The sequence below is a fragment of the Aythya ferina genome (assembly GCF_964211825.1).
Source record: "Aythya ferina genome assembly, chromosome: 1".
NCBI classification, from domain to species: domain Eukaryota; kingdom Metazoa; phylum Chordata; class Aves; order Anseriformes; family Anatidae; genus Aythya; species Aythya ferina.
This window is the reverse complement of record NC_140296.1, coordinates 76,349,287-76,374,725: the sequence shown is the minus strand read 5'-3', so window position 1 is coordinate 76,374,725 and position 25,439 is coordinate 76,349,287. Positions and strand designations below refer to the sequence as shown.

At 40.4% G+C, this 25,439-nt stretch overlaps 1 protein-coding gene across 7 annotated transcripts in view; it reads right to left on the bottom strand.

Annotated features, from left to right (window-relative positions):
* Positions 1 to 25,439, bottom strand: part of TBL1X (transducin beta like 1 X-linked) — a 199,329-nt gene that overhangs the window by 143,587 nt on the left and 30,303 nt on the right. For 2 of the 7 annotated variants that reach the window (XM_084506648.1, XM_084506649.1), the window contains exon 2: positions 1,476 to 1,544. The exons of 2 other annotated variants lie outside the window; for them this stretch is intronic. The gene's annotated coding sequence lies outside the window, so the exon portion shown is untranslated. Of the gene's footprint in view, positions 1 to 766; positions 784 to 1,471; positions 1,545 to 25,439 lie in introns of those variants that run through there. 3 more of the 7 variants (XM_084506647.1, XM_084506646.1, XM_084506653.1) reach the window with 2 other exon arrangements.

Below are 25,439 nucleotides of genomic sequence, written 5' to 3'. Positions count from 1 at the left end.
CAATGAATGCGAGTTTGACGATGCACATTTTTGCAGGAACCAGAACTTCGGTGAGAACAACAAATGCACCAGAGAGCAACCAGTTACTTATAATAACGTCTCAGGCATTAGCATTATTTGTGATTCAATATCTAACTTAAAAATCAAAGAATGATCATGCAGAATGCAGGCATGAAATGTTTCCAAGTTGTAAATTAATTATAAGTCTTATGTGTGTACAGCTTACAAAGCCTAGCGTATTTTAAGGTACGTATTTATTTCTCTTTAATATTAAAACCAATGAAGAATACTTTTTCTTCTATTGTATTGCAAAGAGAGAAACACGGTGAATACTATGGCAAAATGTAATATACTTTTTTACGCAGTGACATGACAGATACCAGTCTATAAGTTCAGCACAAGAACATGATTAAACCACAGAACAGATTTAGAATCAAATGCACTGATAACGAGATCAGATTAAAAAGAGTGACTCTCAGCTGAGAAATAGAGTTTGTAAAATTTAATACCAGTAAGAATATTCAACTTACTGAAGTCTTACAAAACTAAAACTAATTCTTTTAACGTGATAAATGCCAGCAGGAAGAAAGGCTTCAGCTCTGGCAATTGTTTCAGAAAACTCAATTAACTTGCCCATTATTAAAAATATGTTACCAGTAGAAAGAAGTTTTGTGCTATACTGTATTTATCCACTCATTAAATTATATGCATTTCATATAATAATACATATGAATAAATAAACACATTAAATAATACAACAAAGTACCTTTTTGACATGTAGAATAATTTATTGTAACCAAAATAATGCTTGGGTTGACAGGAAAGGAAGCGAGGCGGATAACTGCTATAGCTGAAACTGCTACAACTCTTTTTCTCCTGCCTTTTGAGAAACCTGTGTTGGTTGGGTTTGGAACTGTTGGCCACCTTCCAACGCCTCAGAAGGTCTGTCGCATGCCCCTTCAAAACTGATGAATAAAATCTCTCCTTGTCCTATTTTAATGGCTGCTAATTTACCCCTGGCAAGACAACCATATTAAGCCACTGCGAGGTCCTCTTCTTAGACTTCACCCTCTGATGGCCTCATACTTAACCTGGCCTCTCGTTAGGACTTCAGTCCTGCTGAACCTCAGTGCCCCATAATGATTGCAACTCACAAGTTTGAGTTTAAGAAACAGAGAGGTCACTCAAACTCAGCATTCAGTCTCCAGATAAATAACCGAAAAGGCAAAATACCTGAATCTTGCATATAATCTACATTTAATTTTATGGAGGCTTTAAGGGTAGGAATAAAAAGCACTGAAGGTTGTATGCTGCATTCCATTTAGCTAGCCCTACTACTTCTAGTATTTTTCAATCCAAAAGCTAAGGTATTGTCTCAATTTACACTTTGCAAGTAGGCGAGAAGATGCTGAAAAACAGTCAACACTTTCAACATTTTGCAAAGCTGATTTCCGGCTAAATGTTCACTTACTCACGTGCAAGTACACTCAAGCTCCCCAGTTTCCCCCAGATTTTCCCTTCATGCCAGTTTTATCCTTAGGTACCTAGGGAAAAAAAAAAAAAAAAAAAAAAAAAAAAAAAAAAAAAACAATTTACGTAACTCCTCTTAGGTTCATCTATTGATTATATCAACTCTTATGACCCAACATTATCAGCAATTAAGAAATTTTCTAACAGGATTATTTCCCATCAGTTGGTTTAACCAGGAGGAAACTCAGAGCTTTTTTCTCTGCAGAAAGACCGTTTTTTACTTGACCATTTTTTTTAAGACTTAGCACAGCCTTAAATGAAAGAGTTTTCTGTGAGAAACCTTATGTAAATTCAACCTCGTAGAAGGTGGGATTGCATGATTTAGGTATGTTTCATCACTTGTTTTTAGGAGTACAAACAGAAAGTAACACAGTTAAGGCTTTGTTAGCCACAGATTTAAGCTACCTTAAAACTGTTAACATGTGACAAGAAAACCCTACATATTCAATTGCCACTTTAAAAACTGAAAGAAGGTTTGTGTACAGGTGTGCTGTCACTCAGTTAAGGAGGAGCTCAAAAAATAAAGTTATTCTGCTTTCTCCTGGCACTAGTATGGATTAAAGAACCATTCCAAAATGTGCTATTCAACCATATGGAATCAATTTCTGCAGGCATATGGAGTTCCAATTAAATAAGCGTGGCTTTACTGACACAAAAGTCCACCTGCACATATTCAAATTTTCCAGAATTAGACCATCTAATTTAGACCAGCCCATCTAACAATAACAGAGGAGAAAAGCAATGCATTTGATATAACACAACAACCGAAGCTATTCTCTCTAAATAGTAATTACTACCTAACTTTTTACCATGGTCAGAATATAACCAAATTAAAAAGAAAACAAACGTGGAACTAGTTTCCCTAAAGCACAATTCAAATTACATCAGGTCAAAAGAAAATTATTTTTAATTTTCTCCATCATGCAAATAGATATATCACCCTAAAAGTAAGCAAGGTACTCTCTTTCAAAGAAGAATTTACTAGAAGTCATTGGAAATTTCAAAACTGACTATAACTATGCTTCCTAGTTTTTAATTTTTGTTTGCATATCGTGCATCCAGATTTTCCCAGGAGAGCATACATTAAATAAATAAATAAAGTCAGCAAGCTATATATACGTGCTAACATCCTCAAAAACGTAAGTCTCAAAACAAGAAAGGTATCTGATGAGGTGGAAACGAACATTTTTAAGGCAAACACTATGTAAGTCCAAATTTTTACTTTTATTTTTTAAGTATTCCTAGTTAATTGGTTCATATCCAGTCATTTTATTAGGAGATGAGGTGCAATTTCCTTCCACAGTACCCCCCACCTCACTCAGTGAACACAGCAGGTAGAAGAAAACAGAGTACTGAAAATCTTGACGTTAACTGAATTACATATGGTCACGGCACAGCTCTATAATTTATCTGCTCTGGGTTCCCACAGAGCTTCTCTTTGCTACTGCCATGATACAGATCGCACTGTAGTCCCCTGTGAAGTACCATGTATGATCACCACAGACAGAGAACTTAAAGAATTAAACTTTTGAGTTGAGAGTATTACAAACCTTAGCATTCAACCAAATATTTCTAAAAGACATTTATTAGAGCACCTAGCATTACACATTTTTTAATTTTCTGCAGAAGCTGTAGTGATCTGCCTTAACTAGGTGATGCATCTTTCATTTCGTGTAGCACATTGTCCTGTTCGCTACCCATCCCAAAGCTTCTACAACAAATTAAAGCAATTTTCCAAAGACCTGTCTCATTTGCTGCACAGTCTTCGTACACTTGTGCTCCTGCAAAAAGACAATATAATTCTGAGATCATATAACTTCTAACTGCAATATAACATCCAAGGGTGCACAGTTACCAAGGTCTAGACAACCTTAATTCTTCACTTTCCCACCTCTGCAATGCTCACTCTTCATAGCTCTAACAGTGTTCTTCAAGACAGCTTTCTGAGCTTGGTTTAACTCCCAGCTCTGCTGGGAAAGCAGCCACGGAGCAGGAGAAATTCCATTTTGCTCACCCAGCTTCTCCCCCAGCACTTGCCCACCTCTCCTCACCCAAGCTGTACCAGCGCCAACCATGGGGCAATCACCACCACCCACCCGTATCACATTCCCTGTGATCAGGCCCAGCCTTGTGTATCTGATCTCAGTCCTGTCTCCCTGCCTCTTTAGAAGAGATGAATAGAGCTTTGCTCTCATCCGCTTCATTACACGATATGTTGCTCCCTGCCCTCCCCCCAATGAGAATCCCATTCCCATCAGTTTCCAGCTCTCAAGCACTACCTTTCCTTCTAATCTCAGCATCATCTCTCAGCTTTCTGTCCCCTCCACCGATAGATCTCAGTGCTCTTTTGCACTGCTTTTTACTTTCCAGTAGTTTTCCCACTGTTTTACTCTCCCTCTCACCCTTCTGCACGTCCCTCTTGCCCTACCTTACTTTCAGATTTATTCTCAACACAACAGCTGACTATCTTTCCTGTATTGCCTTTCCTGGCTCCCACACAGTCCTTGTGATTCGCATGCCATAGCTATGGCTGCTGTGCTCCATGCTGAACTCGCTTCCAGTGATGGGTGTTAAATAGATCTGCACCAGAGCTGCTTATGTGCAGGAACACTTAATTTGAGGATCCCAGGAGACAAGCCAAAGCAGCAGTGCTATCTGTGAAGAGGTAGAATTTTAGGCACTGAAATCCTTTACTACAGAAAAACACAGACAACTATACATATTTAGATGTCGGGGCAGCTATATGACGGTTTCATGGATTGCATGTACTTCAGTCTTGATGTTAAATTAACACCATCTCGACTTTAAAATTAAAAAAATACAGTAATACATCTCCTTATCCTCCATTTGTACAGTGACCCCTCCACAAAAAAAAAAAAACAATTAGATTGAGTGTAAATCTTAACCTAAACTCTTTCTACATTTCAGTTAATATGCTAGCACTTCTTGAAGTCATTCTTTCTGAACACAGAACAGCCCTTGATTCAATCACGTATATTAACTACTGGGGGGAAGGTAGTTTTTAATTAACAGTGGATGTTCTCAGCTCTGTTTACCAAGGATAAGTGCACTTATCTTTATTCCACTGGAAGAAAACAGATGATAGCATACATTCATCTCTTTTTCCAGAAAGCACAAACCAACCAAAGATACCTTCCCATCTTGTCTCAAACAGCTCCCCCTTTTCTGGGAAGAGGCTTAAAGGGGTTAAGTCTGAATTTACGATGATTTCATACAGTTGTGAGAGGCTATTTCCTCCAAAATGTAAAATAATAAAACAAATTAAAAGACATTTGATTTACTGCAGAAGTCCTATTTTTAGAATAGTTTAAATAATTGGGTTGGTGACAATAGGGTTTGTAACAACAGAATTAAGAGTAAATCAACACAAACAAGTCACAGTTATATAATAAATTCAAATCTGATGAGAATTTCATTAAGAACATTATTCCCACCTTTGAACATACAAAAATAGCTCTTTGGACTACCCCATGACATCACCACTATTTGTAACAAGCATCTTTAAAAAGGAAGAGGTAACACAGACTTTTATATAGAGTAGGATATGTGATATCTCTTCATATAAATGAAACCTAACATGCTGTAGGATTCTTCCTAACGTTAATTTACATATATATCCTAAACCTGTCAGTTCTCTCACTAATCTGCCCTGCTATCTTATTTTTTCTTTTCTCATAAACATTTTCTTGTCTCATGAAACTCCTCCTCTTCCATTCATCTCCCTATGTTTGTTTCTTCCTCTTCCCCATCATTTCTTCACTGAAATACAACCCAGATTTCAGTTTGTATTGCCCTTCTGCATAGTATAATCACAATTACACTATGTGTAATAGTATATATGTATATACTAGTATAATCACAATTATACTACTACACAATTGCCTTTCTGCATAGTATAATCAGTACTTTACGAGTCACAACCTACATGTGCTGCAAGTACTGAAGAAGCTTTTCCTTAGCTTTAATACAATTTAGGACTGGTATATTAGAAAGGTGAATAAGGTAAATAGAAACACTAAATTGGAGTAAGTGAAAAATTGATATTAAACTTTCATAATACCTTTGAGAGTAACTTCCTAAAGTTTGTAATCTTGTTTGCTGTAACCTGCATGTTGACTGTCCAGAATACAGAAGTTCTGGAAAAAGACAAATCTAGAAGGATGGCATTGCATTTAAAAGCAGCTCTGTTGCTAATTGCTACCCAGAGCTTAAAATTCTTACTATTTGTCTTCTACCCCTACTTCATTCTAATACACAGGGTCACGTTTTCACGGCACACTGCACAGGCCATTTTGCTTCATGTGCTGGCAAACTGCTCTGCGCCTAAGCCCTGGGTTTCTTTCCTGAAGATTCATTTAAAATAATGCAAAAGACACATGGCTTTTCTTCACTGCTTCCTGTGAACCAGTAGACTTCCCCATCTCATTAGGACAGTACCACAGTCAGTCACATTGCTCCTCTGCCTTTCTCTGCCCCAGCAACAGGTCCGGGTTCCTCTTCATTCAAATGCAATCCCACCCCTCCAGGATAACAACCGCAGTCATAGTTGCTCATCTACCCTTGTGCTCTTCTGCACTACCAAATCCTATACCTCCCAGACAACTAATGGGGTCAGCCCCTGAATCCTCTGGCCTGCCATGAAATACCCAGGAGGCTAAGCAGGGATTTTGTGTGTGTGTGTAGGTGCCTGTATGCATAAGAGCGAGTGCTTGCTCAGGAGGGGCAGCAATGGACAGCCTTTCTCTTAAGGGTGAACTTTTTGAACACAGCCAGGAGGTTTAAGCTCAAGGATTCTCACAGCCTGTAATAAAACCTATGTGACTGAATTGCCTTTATTTAAAAATCTCACCCTCAGCTGAAATGTAGGTTCAGAGAAAAAAATACCTATCCCTGCTATACTGCTACTGCAGTGCTGGGAGGTGAGTTAGTAACAGCATACTTAAGAGTACAGCTAAATGATTCGATGCCAGAAGGTGATTGCTAAAGAGACACATCTCCATGTTTTCAACACTGAAACAAAAGAAAAGTAACTCTGATTTATCTGAAATAAAGACAGTACACTGATATATCTTATATTTAAAAAACAAATGATGGGTAATATTTATGTATGCTACAAGACAGCCTTCCAAGAAATGTTCTGGGTATTTGAGACACAAAAATTAAGATGCAGTACCATTAATGAATGCAATAATTACAAATAAATCACTCATTCCTTTGCTCAGCCACTGCATTACATACACCTTAGCGCTCAAAGTAATATCTAGTTATCCTCATTTGACCCCTAAATGCAGGGAGACAAAACTGCTCAAAACACTTGAATCTTGCTGATAAGCACTGAATGTTAAAAGGTATGTGTCAGGATAATGTAAGATGGTATTCACCCTTATTTCTTCTGAAGAGGACTCAAACAGCAACACCAATATATTTAATGCTGTGCCACCTCCCGTTCTCCAGCTTGGCATATCACTGGCTGATGGTGCTAAATTGAGACCCAGTCATCCCAGCTCCTGCCACCGGCTTGGCCCAGCCCTGCAAATCCACCACTTGCACATCCCGTGGAGGAAGCAGGACTGTTACTGTGAGTCATGACCTTGGAATTAGGCTTCAAAACCTAAATAATCCAATGGCTATAACTCATACTGAAGCCAATTATCACTCGTAATCCTAAACATTTATCAAAAGTTGGCACTCTAAGTCTCTCCTATTCACCAGCACGTTCCCGTTTGTTTGCTATTTAGGTTAACGGGTACATAAACATCTGTAACTTCTGTAGATTGATGCCGAATATTTTTTTTAAGACACAAGAAGAGCTTCAGTGTTTGTCCCTGCACACTTTCTGAAACCATCCTCCTCAGTCTACTTTACTCCTCCCAGCTGACGCTCCCTGGCCTGAGACGGGCAGAGGCATGGTGTTTACGTGCCGGTTCCTGCCAGATGACTTGGAAGGACACCGTGCTCAGCCCTGCGTTGTTCCTTGCCAGGAAGGCCAGGACAGTCACGCAGAGAGGCAGGTTCGCCTCATCTCCTGCAAATCCCCCCTCATGGCGACACGGCCCTTCAGCCGCAGGACGAGCGGGATGCAGGCACTGATGGCTGCTGGGTGTGGACAACGCACCACTGCGAACCTTCAGGAGGTATCTTCTGGTTTTTGTAATAAACAGGTTGCCAGCTTAACAACCTTCAACCTAGAAAAGTCTCTCTTACTAGAGTAAGAGGACTTTAACGTTACGGCTATAGCAATTTTAGTCTGGTTTATGGTAGTTACCTTGCTCACACAGGCAAGCACTAGAACTTTTCAGCAAACATTTCAGCACAAGTGATACGGGTTTATATTTGTACAGCCTGAAGCCAATATCGTTAGCATTGCTTTGATCCTTAGGCTTCACAGTTCACGGAGAGTTGTGGGAGAGAGGAAGTGCCGGAGGCCTGGTAGTTTCAGGAACCATTAATTATAGCGACTCATCGTGAAGGGCATTGCTGGAAGTCCGCTTCAGACCATCTGAAAGTATTCGAGATAATCCCATCGTTTAAATATAAACAGCACAGTTGCTGTCACACAGTTGTCAATGAAAGACAAGTTCTTGGTGCATTTTTGTTCAGATTGACAATCTATAAACTGTTGGACAGGGGGAAAGAAATCTGCCAAAGTATGTCTGTTCAATTAAAACTTATTCCCTCGCATGTTTTTTTGTTTTATCTCAAAGTAAATTATAAATCACGTTAACTGTCTACTATACTATAAATATTATGGCTAAAATTTTCAAGAGACTGGCTATTAAGTTTAGTCAGCAAAGCTAAAGTACACTCTTCTGAATTCAACTCATTTATTGAAAGAGAATTCATCCTAAAGTGGAGCTCCAGTCTTTTTATGGAGAAAATAAAAGCGATGTTCAACTGGCCCCAATTAGAAAAATTAATGAGCTGTTCAAAATTATTTGACTCCTTTTCAAATAATTTGTACAAAACCACATGGCAAGCTATTGGTAAAAGCAGCTATAGTCTCTTGCTTACCTCATTTACTTTGCTAAGAGTTCTCCATTGACTAACAAGGTATTTTATTCATATTCAGTATTATAGCTGCTCCCTGCAAGAAATTTTTTTTTTTTTTTGATAACAGTCACATAAAGCACAGAGTCTTCTTCACAGTCAGCTGAACATTTGGTGGCACGATATGGCCTGGGTCTAAAAAAACAGTAACTTAAGAACTTAGACTTAATTTGTAATCTGGCCCTCCACTGAAACACTGAGGGGAATCTTTCTCTTTAAATCCTGTCCAGAATAAAATCTAGAAAGCTGTACTCCATCTTTTACCAGCTGCTTTCTCTGTGACCTTAACTTACTAATTTAAGAACACCACTTCTTCCTGTTGCACACTTAGCAGGAAGCAGCTATGCCATGAATGTGTTATAAACACTACTCGACTCTCTGGTTGTATGGCTTAGTGAAAAACAAGACAACCTAATGGAAGTGCTGCTCTTTATCATCCGCTACTTCCTGCCCACATTCTGATGACTTAATTCAATACCAAAGTTAGACCCTGTGAAAGAATTTCACATCTCATTCTCCTTCCTTATTTCCCCTTTCAATCTGAGGTCTCTGACGATATGCTGATTTCCCTGGAAGTTCACTTTCTCACGGATGCGGACAAAGCAATGGCAGAGGATGACCAAACACCAAGGTATCGCTTACTAACAACATTCCTCCTGGGTACACGACAACCCAAACTCATATATCCTTCAGACATCAAGACAGAAAAACTTCTCCGGAGAAAACAGAAAAGTTTTAGTAGTAGAAAGACCACAACATCGTGCCTGGATCACCAGCGCGACATTTCAGCGTGCACCTCAACATAGTTCAGAGACACAGGATGGGCACTCCGGGATGGGTGTGCAACTGTAGGCAACCATGCAATGAGTGCTTGGTCTTGAAGCTTCCACAGATATCTGTTCTTTGTGCTCTAAACACCACAGAAACCTTCTCAATACCCTACTAAAAGCACAGTAGGTATATGAAAGAATAGACTTACACAATATGATAGAGGGAGAAATGGAGATCAAGGTCACTGGCCATATCCTATGTCTTAATAATAACAGTGATATATTTTTTTAATTGCAAAGTAACAACTTCTCCTAAATTATCACAAGAAATGGGCCATGCATCACACAACAAAAGAGGATAAAAATATCTACCATTGTGTGCCTATTTCCCCACAAGGAGTCATTCATCCTTGATCCCAGATCTTGTAATCAGCAATGGTCAATGTGAGAAGATGGGGGGTAGAAGTGAGGACAAGTAAAATAAGTTATTAAAGGGTTCATGAGGAGAAGAGCAGAAAAAACATACTTCTTATCCACAGGCAACCACTGGAAACCCTGAGGTATGCTGTTAGTGCCAAAAAAGTGTAATGAAAATAAACAGTTTCAGTCTCCCTTCAGACCTCTTGGAGACCTCAATACTTCAAATACTTTAAATCCAAGTCTCAAAAAAATAATGTCTAGGAACCTTCTTATAATTTCTTGACTAAATTCATTCAAGGCCAATTGATAATATCAATAACCAGACAAAATGGTTATACATTAGGTGAAACAGTTCTTTAGTCCTGATGTTTATCCGTAAATTTATTTACAAAGAACAGCTTTATCCCTTCTCAGCCTTCATTTGACCAAGCTAAACAACAGAAGCTTTCTAATTTGCACTTTGAAAGATAAGTACTCCATTACTCTGATCAGCCTCGTAGTCTGTCTTTGCACCTGTTCCAATTTAAGGCCATCTTTCCTGACTGTAAGTGACCAGCATCAGACATAATATTCCAAATGAGGTCTCAGGGAGGCTTTGTAATATGCTATTAGCATTTCTCCCTCTCTCTACAAAAATATTGTATCTAATGCATTGTAGGAGCACATTAGCCTTTCTCACAGCTGCATCATACTGGTGGCTTAGAGCCATATTAATGGCATTATCACAGCACTTTACCTAATTCAGACTGCTACAACCATTAAATCATCTACACAGCATCCTATGATGTTAACAGATGTTCTTCTCATTTTAAATATTTGCATATCGAGATAAAGACCAGAACGACCTGTCTGAGACCAGACACTGGGGGCCTGCAGAGCTGAATTAGCAACTGAGACTTTCTGATCCGTAATCCTAAATATACACCTCCAAACAGTAGCAGCAAACAGATGAACTGACAGAGCACCGTAACAAGGGTACTCCTGTTACTTCATGCCAAATGCTTGTGCCTGCACTCAACAGCCATTTCTAAACAGACAGTTATAGATGGCCACTTCTCTCCCCCACCATGTAATTGCTGCCGAGGAACCACACAGAACATACCCGGGAAGGCCAGACCTCACGGCTCATCACTGCTCGCTCTCATCTTCATGTCCTCAGCTGGCACTGCAAGTGCCCTTTTGTGGTGTTCCCATCCAGACAAGCCTCTAGGCTTTAGGTCACCACCTCCTACACATACTTGCTCTTAGTTGTTGGAGCAAAAGCTGCTCCATTATAACCACTGCTCTCAAAGCTCGTGTTTACACATGTACGTTCTCCTGAAAAAAATGTTTTCAGGACTCTGAATCTTTAATTTCAACGTTCTCCTTATTCTGAAATTTAGATCACACTGTAAGTCACAGGTCAAAATAAAACTAGGAAAAAAAAATCTAAAAACGCAGCAGCACAAATTCAAAGAATGATGGACAAATGAGCTGACCTGGTAAGCAAGGAAAGAGCTTGATGGTTCCTACACAAACCAGTGTATTGTAGCTGCTCACATCATAGTGTTAATTTCATAATAATACTCAAAAACTCCTAATGCCAACTTATTCCCACTAACAAACCCTATCTTTGTGAAAAATTTGCCTGGAACATGACCATTACTAGGACTAGACAGAACACGAATTAATTTCCCTTAAAGCTTGAAATCTCTTAATTGCCTCAGAAATGCCACACATGTTTTGCAGTTACATTCCAAAATATACTTTTTCTTCCAAGCAACTGCAGCAGAGCCAGCACTGCCCCCTGAGCTAACACACGGGAGTCTTTTTCTTTAAATAAGGCAGGCATTCTAGTCAAACAGCACACAACCGCTTCCTCTAAGAAAATAAATATCCCAGTTATATTTGAACTCGGCTTCTCTCTTTTTGCCCATTATCACGTGTATACCTTAAACATTTCACAGTAAGGCTGTACTATGAGCTGTCTTCCACACATGAACATACCACTGGCATTTAAAAAATGCTCACAGATACGTAAGTCAGATGGGATGGCTCCTACTAGTACCTAGTGGTGTAAAAGCTGGTGTTCAGAACAGTGCTGCACGAGGATGAAGGAGTGGAGCTGCGCAAAGCCGTGAGCATTGCCCCTCAGCAGCTGTAGGCTTACATACTCACTACACCACTCCTGCATATGAAATACAAATACCTTAGTAGTTATGTTTTCAGAGAGCTTTCATGCATACTGAAGGAACGGACCAGAAACAACCGAGCTAACATGACCTAGCACGTTTCTGAAGGTCAGCGGGGCCGAGCTTGTAAACTGCAGGGGATGTGTTCCTCTCAGGCAGCAGTGAGCCAACTGCTCAGCAATGGGAAAAAGTAACTCCAAGGTGGCTTTGGTGCCCATCTTTTACTTTACAACTGAAGTGATGAAAAAGCCATCCTACAGACGGTTAGGATAACTCTGCTGATGCCCTGTCCCTTACAACGCTGTAGCAATTCCCAGCATTTTATTAATCTGCAGAAGTGCCATTTGCCCCAGGCTGAAGATGGTTTTCTGTCCTCTGTGCCACATGGACTCATTAACTAGATGTGAATGTATCACCTCGGCCCTTTTCTTCTGGATGATGGAAAAGGTTATGCTTCACTGAAATTGTAGGAAGGTATCAGGCACAATTCTGCTTAGGCCTCTGATATATGATACATGGAATATAAAATACACGCACTTTTGATTGAGTATACACTTGACTTATTCCGACAAAAAGCAAGTAATTTGAAAACCAGGACAATTATCTCCTGATATTTGCAGTTGGGATGTAGGCTGACAATGTTTATATACCAGAGTCCATAAATCTTGTAAAACAGAAATGTATTTCCTCTTTCTAATGTGGAATCTGCACGTTGAAAACCAGCATGACTTCAGGAAGACTTGAAAAATGAATTTTACTTGAATCCGACTGCAAGTACCTCTTGCAAAAGTCCTGCTAGCAGAAGCCACCCACATTCCTGGTTGGAAAATGCATGTGCCGGACAGATTTGCAAATAGGACAAATAGTTTGCGTGTATACAAATACGTACAAAAATCTTTGTACGTATAAATGGTGAAAGAAACGCTGCAATTTGCAAGCAAAAATGAGCAGGCAGTGTTTCAAGTTGACACTGTAGTACCAGTGTTATCTGGTTAACTTTGAGAATTAAAGTGATTTACAGTAAATTACCCCTACTGGCCAGGGATGATACGCAGTTACGAGACTCAATTAAGGAAGTTTGCGTTGCTGCCTTGTGGTGCTTGATCTTTCAATTAATTTCTCAAGAATACTAAATTGTCTATATCTGAGCACTGTTTATTTTTGATTTTAGCATGAAAGAAACAGGCTTTTAAATCACAACACACTTGAACAGATATCATTATCATAAAAACTTCCACTCCTAGTCACTAAGTCCCACTCACTCTTTCCGACTGACCTCATCATTTCACCTTTAAATTTTTGGAATCTTTTATTTATAAAAACCACCAGAGTAAGAAAAAAAAATAAAAGCACTGGCACAAGACAGAGCCTATGCCTATGCTGAAGAGCCTAGCTCCTAACTCCTTTCAAATGCAGGGAGTCTACAGCTCCTAAATGTACATTTACCTACAGCACACTCCATTCTACCCAACAATGAAGAGGATCTTCCAGTGAATGTGTTTTGTGCGGCATGTATGTATTAGTGTGATGTGAGAGAAGTTATAGGTACGACTCAGCATTAAGACTCAGCATATGCAAATTTCAGGTGGATAATAACCTGCAAACCAGAACTAATACCGTATAGTTAATGGCCATACAAAGGACTCAAGAGACTACAGAAGGACCACTCAAAAAGTTTTACAAGTGGAGTTTTACCAGGCTTGCTGGGGGCGTCATTTCAGTGATACTTTTTGCTTCCGTTTCTGAACTTTGATCAATTTACAGTAAATTTAAACTTGTTCAGATCAAAAGCAAAACACACAAGACCAGAACTACTTCCTTCAGTTTATTGTCTTGATTTTGCATCAAAGCAACAGCGTAGGTAATTAAGATTTCCTGAAACTGCTCGTGCTGCACGGGCCCACGGGAGTTCTAGACACGGAGTAACCGGTTGGACACCCAGACTCCGAGCGGCAGACAATAAATTAGGTCACACATCTTTTTTAGTACTTTTGTGACACCCTAGTGTTTAAAATACTCAGCATAACCGATTAAATTAATATCACAGATGATGTCTGGAAAAGGTTGCCCACAACCTGACACTGAAACCAAACCATGCGGAATCTCCACACCATGCCGATGTAGCTCTCAGGGACATGGTACAGCTGATGATAGGGAAATATACTGAAAGCACTGGGAAGTTTCCACAGACTAAAGCACCTGATATTTAACACACCATGTTGGATGCTGAGATAAAAAGTTACGGCTTTGCTGAAAGATCAGCAGAAATATTTGCATTACTTAGAAACTGTATGAAACTCCTCGTATGAATTGGCTGGACCTAAATACCTGCTGATGTAGTTCCAGCCAAGTGGTGCAAGAATTTTTGGTTTAGTACATGAGAGCCAAAGTATTAAACTAGGCAAATCTAGTGAAAAGCAGAAAGCATTAGTGTGGAAGAGCGAGCATTTTTAAATATAATTTCGTATTATTCATCTAGGACCTACCGATGAAGAAACAAAATAAAAACAAATGTAATTTCACAGGAATTTTAATCTACATATATTTTATTTAACACACTCCTATAGTGCATGTCAGACTAAACGGCACAGTCAAGACCTCTCTGACGTATGTGAAGAGACATACTCTGCATATTAAGAAAGACTTCTGAAAGGCTTTGTTTCAAATAAGTCACAGAGGAGTGCTTTCTCCTACAGCAATTCTTTATGCTAAGATAAAACAGGTTTTAAAGTCTAACTGTAGGGCACCTTTACACTTCTGAGAGATCATGATTCCATTTCTGGATTTTTTACTACATGCAAGTAAGTCACTATTCACCTCAGCAATCTCCATGTCAGTAAAAAACGCTTATTTGAGCAAGTTTCACACTTGCTTTGGTGTTTGCAGGATTAGGCTTTTGGTTAGATGAAATATGGGTCAAACATCTATTCAAAAAAATGCTGGCCTCTAAGGGCGATGGTGTCTAGTTACAGCAACAGAAAAAGGACACCAGATACTACTTTTTTACCTCAATATGTCTATGCCTTTAAGACCAAGCTTGCTCATGGCAGTCTACATCATAATTATCCCAGACACAAATATAACGATAAAAGACTCGATGCCATCTGCAAGAGTTATGCTTCAGTGCAAATGACAGTAAAGCATCTTTCACACATATTAGGTTCCCTGAAAACAGGAGTGAATATAAGATGCTTACATGCAGAAGAGCTGAAAAAAGGAGCAATTTCAAATTTTCCTGAAATGTCACCTGCAGTTGTGACCCCTGGCTAGATGCTGCATTAAGTCACTTACACCCAATGTCAGATATTAAGCCAAAGTTATATTGCTAACAAAGTGAATGGGTTGTTTTCTGATAAATCCTGTTAAGATTGGGAGAGGCAGATGTGAAAAAAGAACAGAAATATTCCACTCCAAAATACTTCTCTGCAGGATATGCACTCTCCTTTCCACATATGGAGAACACTGACATTTTTCAAGGGAAACTTACTGAAGTAAAAGCAATTACCAATGAAATGGTGGGTTTTCCATTAAAATTAGTTCATTTAAAACATTTAAATATTTTGGTGTTTTATTTTTTATAATCTTTTTTTCCATTTTGCATTCCCATCTTCTAAGTTCTCTCCTCTCAAAGAAACAGAGAAAAGGGAAAGCAAGCGAAATGCTTAAAAACAGATTTTTAAGGGCTTAAAAATTTCTATTCTATTTATTCCCAAGGAAATTAGATTTTTTCCTATATTCAGCTCTTTTATCTTTTGCAGGCAGTATTTCTGCATGTTGTGAAAACAGCCCGTACCAAAATATTTGCCATCTACCAGTCATGTTGACCCTGTCCAGTTTGCAGGAAAGAACGGGTGGGTTTACTCGTGTAACACGCAAGCCATGCCTGCTAAAAAACAAACCAAAAAAGAAATCCTCTTGTCAAAGTGATGGCGTTACCCTGTGACACTATAGTTGCACCTAGAGCTTGAAAATAACAAGGGGATCTTCTTCACCTCAAAGACTACACGTATTGTGGTTACGATTTCAGAGGGCAAGCAGAAATGGAGAATTCCCCGCGGTCTCTGCTGCTCAGCACTGCACACATTTTTATCAGTATTGCATCACAGTCTGCGTCAGCTAAATCACTCTCAAGAGCTGCTGCTGAACTGACTGCAGGTTTCACCTTTTCCTCCCGTGGCCCAGATTTATACAGGACGCTCCCACAAACAGCCACGGTTTCTCCAGTGACCTACTCTGGCAGCAGGGAGCTGAGCCCTTCAGCACAGACGTACAGCCGGGGAACGTGTTTGAAAAGAAAATGCAGAATCTGTCAGTGGCCATGAATCAACATTTTCCCAAAAAGGCAACCTCCCAGGAAAAGGAGTGACATTTTGAATGTTATACATGAAGTGTGCACTGCTCCACATATTTCAGAACCACTGTTTATCAGACGCAGTAGGTGTTTTCATGGGACCAGTTTAATCCCAAATGGAAATATGATGTATTTGTAAATATTGTTAATACTAAGGGCTGCAGAAATATGATTACAGACTTTAAAAAACAATAGCAATCCTCGCCAACAGAGCTATCCTGACACAAAAGGTTTTATTTTCAGATCAGGCCGAGTTGAGAACATAATGCTTTCTCACAGCAACATAAATATTGCATGTGCTTTCCTCTATTTAGCCATCCTGTGTACTAGGCATTAAATGAAGTGGCTAGACGTTAAGTCTGTAAAACAGTAATTTTCTTGACTTTAAAATAAAAACTAGAGCAAAACTAGCCCTGGTGGGGGAGGGGAGAAGTTTTCCTCTAACAGTCTTAATCCTTTGTTTCCTCTTTGCTTCATGTAAGCCTTGATGAAGTAGTATAATATTATATCCCACTTTAAGTGTGGGTTCTCAGTTGTTTGGGTAATGAATTATATGCCAAGAGGTCAGGGAATCTTGGAAATTACGATATGCACATGAGGTTCTCCATGCATCTTCTCTAACTGGCAACTCTTGATGGCCCAGCAGCACACCGTTCCGGAATGGTGGCAGCCCTCAGTATACACACGGTATGCTGCCATGAAGCAGGGATACCGAAGTTGCCAGCCCTCCAGGGCAGAACAAGAACATGACCTGATCCCAGCACGCAGTTCCTGTAACAGGTACCGGGCAGATTCCTACAGCAAGGAGGCAGCTGAAACCTCTCCGAGCTGTGAGACAGCCGTGCTGAAGCCCAGGACCACTCATCCCACACAGAATTGGCAAAGCAATCCTTCTCCTTCCCAGCCTGGCCATTCACCAGCAGTAGACAGGGGTATGTGGAAGCCAGGGCAGAGATCTCCCGCACCACGAACCTTTCACTGCGTTGCACTAGCTAAGAAACGTGTCCTAGGTGTATAAATTAGAGTAAACCTTAGCATGCTGTGAGTTACGATTCCTAAGGAAACTGCACCACAGGAGTTTGCTGACTGAAGTCCTGCCTCTCCGTGAAGTGCATCTGCTCCCCTATCCAAGCAGACATCAACTGCAGGGAAGAAGCTTAGGCAAACCACACTTACTTTAAAGAGGAAATAAGACACAAAAAAATACTTAAAGAATGCTGCTTATTAGGGACTACTATTTGTTTGAAGATCTGTATTGAAAACACGGAAATTTACATTAAAAATAAAGGTAATAAGTATTTAAAAATTAAAAAAAAAAATGCCACATTTCTTTTTAGGAAGCTCAACAAGTGAAGAAATAGGACGCCTGCCAGTTTTAAACTCCAGTTTCACTACATTACCCTTGGAAGTTCTGACAGAGTTGTAAAAAATGCTGCTGTCAAGTCTGTTTTCAGTAACTGCTGGAAGCTTGCTTGTATACAGAGGGCAGCCTATCTTAGATCCCTCAGCAGAACAGAAATAATTCTTCATTTCATTGCTTCTTTGTACTTCTCCGAATTTCACTTTGATAGCACTTGCTGGTCCGGGGACGTTCTGCTCACGCTGGCTCTCACCGCCGGCAGCCCCAAGCCTCAGGGCCCACAGCAGCAGCGCGCTGCCCACCGCCTGGGGCAGGGCTAAGAGCTGCCAGACCCCCTGCCAGCGAGCAGCAGAAGGTCGGCTCTTGCCATGGCGCTGACACCAGGGGCCAACCACGCTCCCGAAAGCCCCAGCACACTCACCAGCCTCCCTGCTGTGGAAGCCGAGGTGAAAGAGCTGGGGCAGGTTTGGTTCCCCTCGCATTCGGGTCAGGAGGCAGCTGGTAGATGACCCCGGTGCCACCTCCAGGCTGGGAAACACTCCTGGATCCACCTACCTACTGCAGGAATTTCTTTCCCTCGCAGTCAGTGCTCGCATGATCTACTCGCTTCTATTTTCAGTTCTGTTTTCTACCTGAATACACATCTTTTTTGTGTCTTACTTCTAAGCCATCTTAGTTAATCCTCTGGATTTCCTTGCCAGCAAGAATCGGTCTTGCTGCCCAGCACTTTTAGCCCCCCATCACAATCCTGATTTTGGTGTAAGTGTTACTGAAATACACTTGATTTGCTGAAGAAATACTCTCCCTGGTTCCTTTTCGGTCACCAAGTTCAAGTTCTGCTGTCAGAGGCAACCACATCATATATTTACTTTCCTGAACTGATTATTCATTTACATCATTATCAATCATAAGAAATCAAAATCTGAAACTCATGGGGGATTTTTTAATAAAAAAAAAAAAACACTTTTATTTTCAAGATTTTCATCTAGAGATGACTGAAAATGCGTTGTGTCCAAAGGCACCTGGTATTATGAGCTCTCCACACTGTTTCCATTTTGGTGTCTCACTGTCAGCAGCAACAAGAATTTCCCCAGAGAAAAATACAGAGAAACGTGAAATACCTCAAATCCAAAGAGCTCTTTATTAATGAAGGTTGCCCACATGAATGAAGTTAGAAGGTATCCAGAAGCCAGGACAGAAGCAGAAAACACACGTACATACTCTGAACACCTCTCAGTCAGAAACACCAATTAAAATTATTTCATGAATGGAAATGGATCTGTATCGTAAACTCTCAGAAGCAAGCTGTTACTGGCAAAACTCCAATCCAATTATCAGCAATACCAAAATATACATTTATGTTGCACATTTTCAATGCATCAGACACAAAAGTGAATTTTATAGCCCACTGAGTAATAAAAAAAAACAAGTATCGGCCATGTAGTTGATAGACATGGCTTTGAACTTGTCTACAGAAGTCTTTCCCCTGCTTTTTCACAACAGTTTGTTTTTTTTGAGAGGTGATAAATATTTAAATATCATTAGTAAAAAGTCATTTAGCTGACAGTTATGAAATCATACTCTGAACATACAGCCTTTGAGACAAAGTAATTCTGCCCTAGCATGGCAATTGCTTAGTTGCTAGCACACGCAGAGAGCAGCAGCAGAACACTTCACACACAGCACAGTTTGGAATAATGTAATTCTGCTTCAGTAAGAACCTAGAAGTAAAAAAAGTGGGATATTTAACAAGCTGCGTAGGATTTATTACCTTTGAGATGTTACTCTGCTTTGCAAGATATAATCAGGTTTCCAAGGAACGATGCTAAAATGCAATAAAGGATCCAGATCTGATTCCTTAGCAACTCCTTCCATTTAATCATAAAAACAAGATAAATCCATTTCACAAAAAAAAATGAAAAGATGGACTAGGCAGATAGGAAACAAATCAGTTAAGTACAGACAATAGAAACTGAAGCATGAGATGGCACACAAATACTATGGCTGACAGAGATAAATCTGACAGATAAATTCAGAAGAATTAGAACTGACACTACAGCTACAGCTTGAGCAGAAGCTGGCATCAGAGCACAACAGGAAGACTGAAGGAGAGATGTTTCAGACTTGTCTCCACTTAGAAAATCCCCTAGCTTTATTGATTTGTGTCATCACTTCATCATCATTTTTAGAATAGCGTATTTCAGAAAATACTATGTTCCTATAACCTGGGATTTTGAGAACTGATATTATTTGCATTGCCTGACAGTGCATTCTGAAAAATAGCAATATTCCCATGTTCCTGTGAAATATCACACATATCAAGTTCAAAGGAGACTTTATATAACATGCAATAAGCAAACGCAGTGCTTGCTGTGAACGCAAGCTTACTTTCTAGCAAGGGATGACAATATAGCTTTCCTGTATCTCAAAATAAGGTACGCCTCCCTTGTCAAGTAAGGGCAGTATTTTCTGTACTAGACATGCCAAGCAAACCAGGAATATGATATACATTTATTATTAATGAAATGATTTGTGAGCCTGTTGCACTTTCTTTCTTTCCTTTTGGGAGAGCAACAAGGCCAGAGAGTCTTAGATGAAGTTGCTGCTGCTAACGGCTGCCAAAGGTGCCTGTCCTTCATCTGAGGACCCCTGAAACAAACCATCCTCTGGCCACCCCTTCTCGCATGGCGCCTTCAGTAGCTCATGCGCCAGCCACTCTTCACTCCCTGTCAAATGTGAAGTGTAACAAACTATTCCTCTGTGACTGGAAGGGCAAAATTTGACAAGACAAGCAAGTTACCAATAAATTGCGCAGATTCAGAGGTCTTTCTTTCTGTATGCTTAGCCATCACAAGAATAGCACATAGTGGCTATCACATTTACTAACTCACTTTGTCATTCAGTAACACCCTCTAATGCTTAAGGATGAAGAAGTCAAAGATTAAGCATCTGAAACACAGTTTCTCTCGATGATGAACATAGTCTGATGATCAAAGGAGATGAAAGGAAGGGAATTTGAGAAAGACACAGTAAAAATTAGTCAGCAAAAGGGGAAAACCATCAATTCATACCAAAAAAAGAGGGAAAAAGCTAGAAATGCATGGTGATAAGCCTGGCACAACTACAAATGAATATTTACATTCAGCATTTTCTACCTTATTCTACACCACCACAACTTCGTCAGAAGCAACGAGGTAGTACAAACTCAGTACTACCATGCAATCTGTGTGATTTGCCAGACCAAAGCAGGTATCTCTATATTGGACAGCTGCTTCAACTGTCCTTCAGGTGGAGGACCCATTCAGGAGTTCCCTGCACATAGCCAGCTGCAATATGATCCGGTGACTTAAAGTGACACTGAACATAAATAGTATTTACCAAGTATTTAAGAGGCAAAGCAGTTGCACACATTACTGCATATACAAAAATCCAAATGCATTACATTAATTAATGCACTCCTCAAATTTTTGTTTGGAGCATCAGACTTCTGATTATTGCAATATTTATCAGTCACAAAAGAAAAAACAAAACATGCTAAGATTTTTACATGGTGAAATTCCTCTCTTTATCAGAGATGATCATCAATTCTTTTTGACAAACTATTTTCAGTATAATAAGCTGCAAAAAATTACTTCCAGCGTAATTGTAGCAGGTAAGGATTACATTAAGCATTACTCTCAGCTGAAGGCCTAACCCTTCTTTAAGCTGTGTCGTGACTTTCTCCAAATACCTGGAGATATATGTCCCAATATAAATGCTGGCATTTTATATTAAAAAAGAGAACCACACTGTAAATATGGTGATAAAGAGACATGGATAAACAGTGACTTGGCAAAGGTTTAAGATTGCTGCACATTTTTCTGGATTCTAACACAGAATAGTGCTGTAAGTGTCAAGAATACTTCTGTGAAGAATTAGGCTAGACTTCGGAACAATGTTGTGTTGGATGAGAAGGCAGAAAATGGATACACTTGGGTTAAAACCTTTGATGCAATTACTTTTTAGAAAGTGAAGCAGGATGAGAACACAATTTATAAAAGAGTTTAGTCCAGAGTCTTTACATATCTTTGTTTACATATACGTGTCTGTATGTGTCCACACATTCATCTGTGTGTGTGTGTACAGAAAACACCACTGGCTAATCAGTTAAAATAGCCCACAAAAAAAATAAAATCCTTCTGCTCTAAAAAATACATACTTTGAAGATCAAGAAAGAGAAGAGCTGCTCAAAAATACCGTGTAGAAGCATAGCCTGCATGCTCCCACTCTCCCTAACACACTAAAAAGGGCAGAAGGAACAAGCAAAGATCAAGTATTCGCAGTACATTTGGAAAAAATACATAATAAACTTCCCTAGTAGGCAACATTCAGCTGACACAGTATACCAAGTACAGTAGACTTTGCTTTAGAGACCACAGAAAAATAAATATCCGAAACGTCACCATGTGCAAGGGGTGCTGGACATGCGGCCCAGTCTTCCAGCAGGGAGGCTTGGGGGGAACTGGGGGGCCCCGCGCTGCCAGTCCCGTAGCTTTCTGCAGGAGGGCGGCTGCGGCTGTGGGGTTCGAGGAGCTGCCCCGGGGAGCTGGGGGTGACCCCTCTGCCCTGCAGTCCCTGGGGAAAGCCCTCGGCCTAGGATGGAGATGAAGGCAGAGGAGCAAGGATGGAGTGAGGCTGCCTCACCTACCGTAACTCACTCGGGTGAGACGACTGGAAATGTAACATGGAGTATATTTCCAGGAACAGATGAAACACAAACTACTATGGGGTTTAAGGACTGGTAAGCAGATGATTTTCGTTCTGCATCTGAACAAGCTGGGGCCTGCCACTGCTGGGGCCATCGCAATGCTCCCCTGGTTACTGGGCTGTTCCTCGCTGGCAGGGGACCTCCTGATCCCACAGCTGTAGCCGAAAGCAAAGAGAGGAGGTGAGGAGAGGCATGGGGCAGATCAACCCAGCAAGCTGAAAGCCACCCCTGCCACACGCATGCTGTGTTCCCTTCTGTTGTAAGTCCTCTAACCAGGCTCTCCACTGTCTCCACGACTTGCATGCTAAAGCCATCGAGATGGCAGCTTTAAGGTAGGGGTTAGGCGTAATGTGCAGTAGTGGCAAAGCGAGTACACACCACCTCTCGTCACTCTCCAACAGCCAAGCCAAAGCACTATGTGCTTTGGAGCTGGCTGAGGATTAGCACGTGCAGAACGGACTCGAGTAATTCCCCTCCTGACCCGGAAAGGATGGCAATTCTCTCGAAGCCCCAGACAAAGGAGGGAGGCACTTGCACTCGACTTCCCAGCCTTTTAGGGTAATCAGTCATGTTTCTACAACGTGCAAGCACCTCAAAGCCTACCAGCCCCTGGTGATGCGCAGTGAAGGGCAGGGCTGGCGGAAGGAAGACTTGGTGATCGCTATCGCTGTTTGCTCCATTCACCTCCCCAGGCCAGCCAGCGTTAGGTTTCCTTCCCCCGTCCAATGCACAGACAGACAAGACCCACAACAGCATGTAACACGGGATTTGAATGGATTACAGCTACCTAACCCTCAGCCCCAGGAACGCAATCTGGGTTACCCAAACTCCAACTACTTAATCTGAGGTGTGTCTTCAGCCCAAAAACATTTACACAGCACACCTAAGCGTGTGCAGATAGGTTTGCAGAGGCCAGTGCACCTTCAGCCCAAGACCATGGATCAGCCCTTCCGTGGCTCAGTGTTTCCCACTGCCTGGTTTGGGGTGGCTTCTTCTGCTGTAGGTGAGCTTTTCAGGTCGCTCCTTGGGGACAAGTAGCCCTTCACCCCAACAGCAACAACAGCCTCACCATTTACACGAGGTATGTAGAGCAAATTTGTGAGGGACAAGTAGCTAAATTTTAAGGAGGTGCAACACCTACAAGGGAAGGGACCTGACCATTTTATCTGGAGAAAAAGAAATGTTCTGATTAATCTTCTAATTGGTATAAAACAGTATTAGTGACTAAATTACACTCTCTGTTTTATCTCTGAAAAAAGGGCAGGGGCTATTGATTTAGTTGTAAAAAGTCACATGCAGATCCTTGGGTACTGATTTGATAACCCTTGACAATATAATTATATCAAAAATTAATTACATCTTTATCTTAGATGTAGATCAATTAATTGCTGAGTTTGGTCAGAAGGCTTCCGCTATGGGAGGTCTCCTCTGGGATTTGTTTATCATTAGACTATTTTAGTAACGTATCAGAAACTTTCTTGAATTCACTTCAAAGTTGAGAATTTCCCTATTTCTGTATTTTCTGCTGGGAATTTGATGAGGCTTTTTTTTTTTTTTTTCTGGATGAAAAGTTTTAACTATGAGAGACATTAAATTTTAGAGTAACAAGGAAAAAATATACTGTCCACCTATATCTCCATGCCTGCAAATCTGTTCTACTAGAGCAGAAGGAAAACCTTAACGAATAGAGTGCTGAAGCAAAACTGCATTAGCAGTTAGGGAGCTACTGCCTGGTCTCACAGCACTTCCTATTGAAGAAGAGCATTGAAAAAATCCTTTGTAGTCCTGACAATAGTTGAGACTATTGTGTAGTGTTTGGAAAGTGTCTTCATTCCTGTTTTCATGGAGAGATTTTTTTGTTTATTTGTTTGTTTTGTCCTATTTTCACTGAGATATCTTGTTGCTAAATTATCCAAATAAGGGAAATGGAGTTAAAAGGATGACTTCAGTGACATGTAATTAGACCTTAACATGGGTAACTGGCCTCCCAAGGCAGGAAAATAGTTTATGTGAATCATCCTGCTATTTTTTTTTATTGTTTTTGTTATTAAAACATGATCCTTATCATCTCTACAGACAGAAGAAACATGCTTTGCCTCCAATTCTACTGGAGCTGGAAAGCTTGATCTTGCCTCCCTCGTGAAACACAGCTCCAGATTCAACAGGTTGCTGAGTTTTTTAGCTACAGGAAGAAGCTAAAGCTAGTATGGGTTTCCAGAGCCCAGAGGATTTTTTATTTTAAATGACTTTTACATTCACTATTAGTAGTGAATGCAATGTGTTGTTCAGCATTTAATAGTGGTAGCACTGTGCAATACAACTCAACTTGTAGAATTACTTCTGCAAACATTTAAGTAGGATTTACAAAATACGTTGCATAATATTCTAACAAAGTCTGATTTCCAAGGTCACCTCTGTGGTTCCTTCCGTTCCAGATACATGCTTGGGAATTTCTTGACAGCTATGTCAAAGGCTTCGTGAAAGTTTCACCAGACACTGTACCAGCATGGTCTATGGCACGTTTCCACACGTGACAGATCTCATCCAGCACAAAGGCACGCACACATTACGGATTTGCAGTACTAGGCCCACAGACAGCAGAATCGTGCTCACAAGTACAGTCGATTGAATGCGAGTCTTGCTGATTTTACTGAAAAAGAAAGTCAATGGTAGTTTTTGGTTTAGTATTTCACACATCTTTGCACAATTGTTAAGACTGCAGAACAGCAACAGCAGTTGCAAAACTTTATCCTCATACAAACGTTTTCTTTTTTTTTAAGTGGCTTAATTACCACTGCTGCATTATTACTGCTGTGAAAATCCTTTCCATCATTATGCAGATTTTCATTGTCATCATATAGACCCTTGGTACTTCTTTTTTCCCTAGAGTTTGGCACACAGGCTTTCTCCCTAAAGGTTACTTTATTTACCTTTCATGACAAGGTTTTAACTGGGAGAAGCTGAGGGAGGGAAGGCTCAGAAACGTTGTAATATCAAGTTGGACTAGAAACAAGAGATCTGT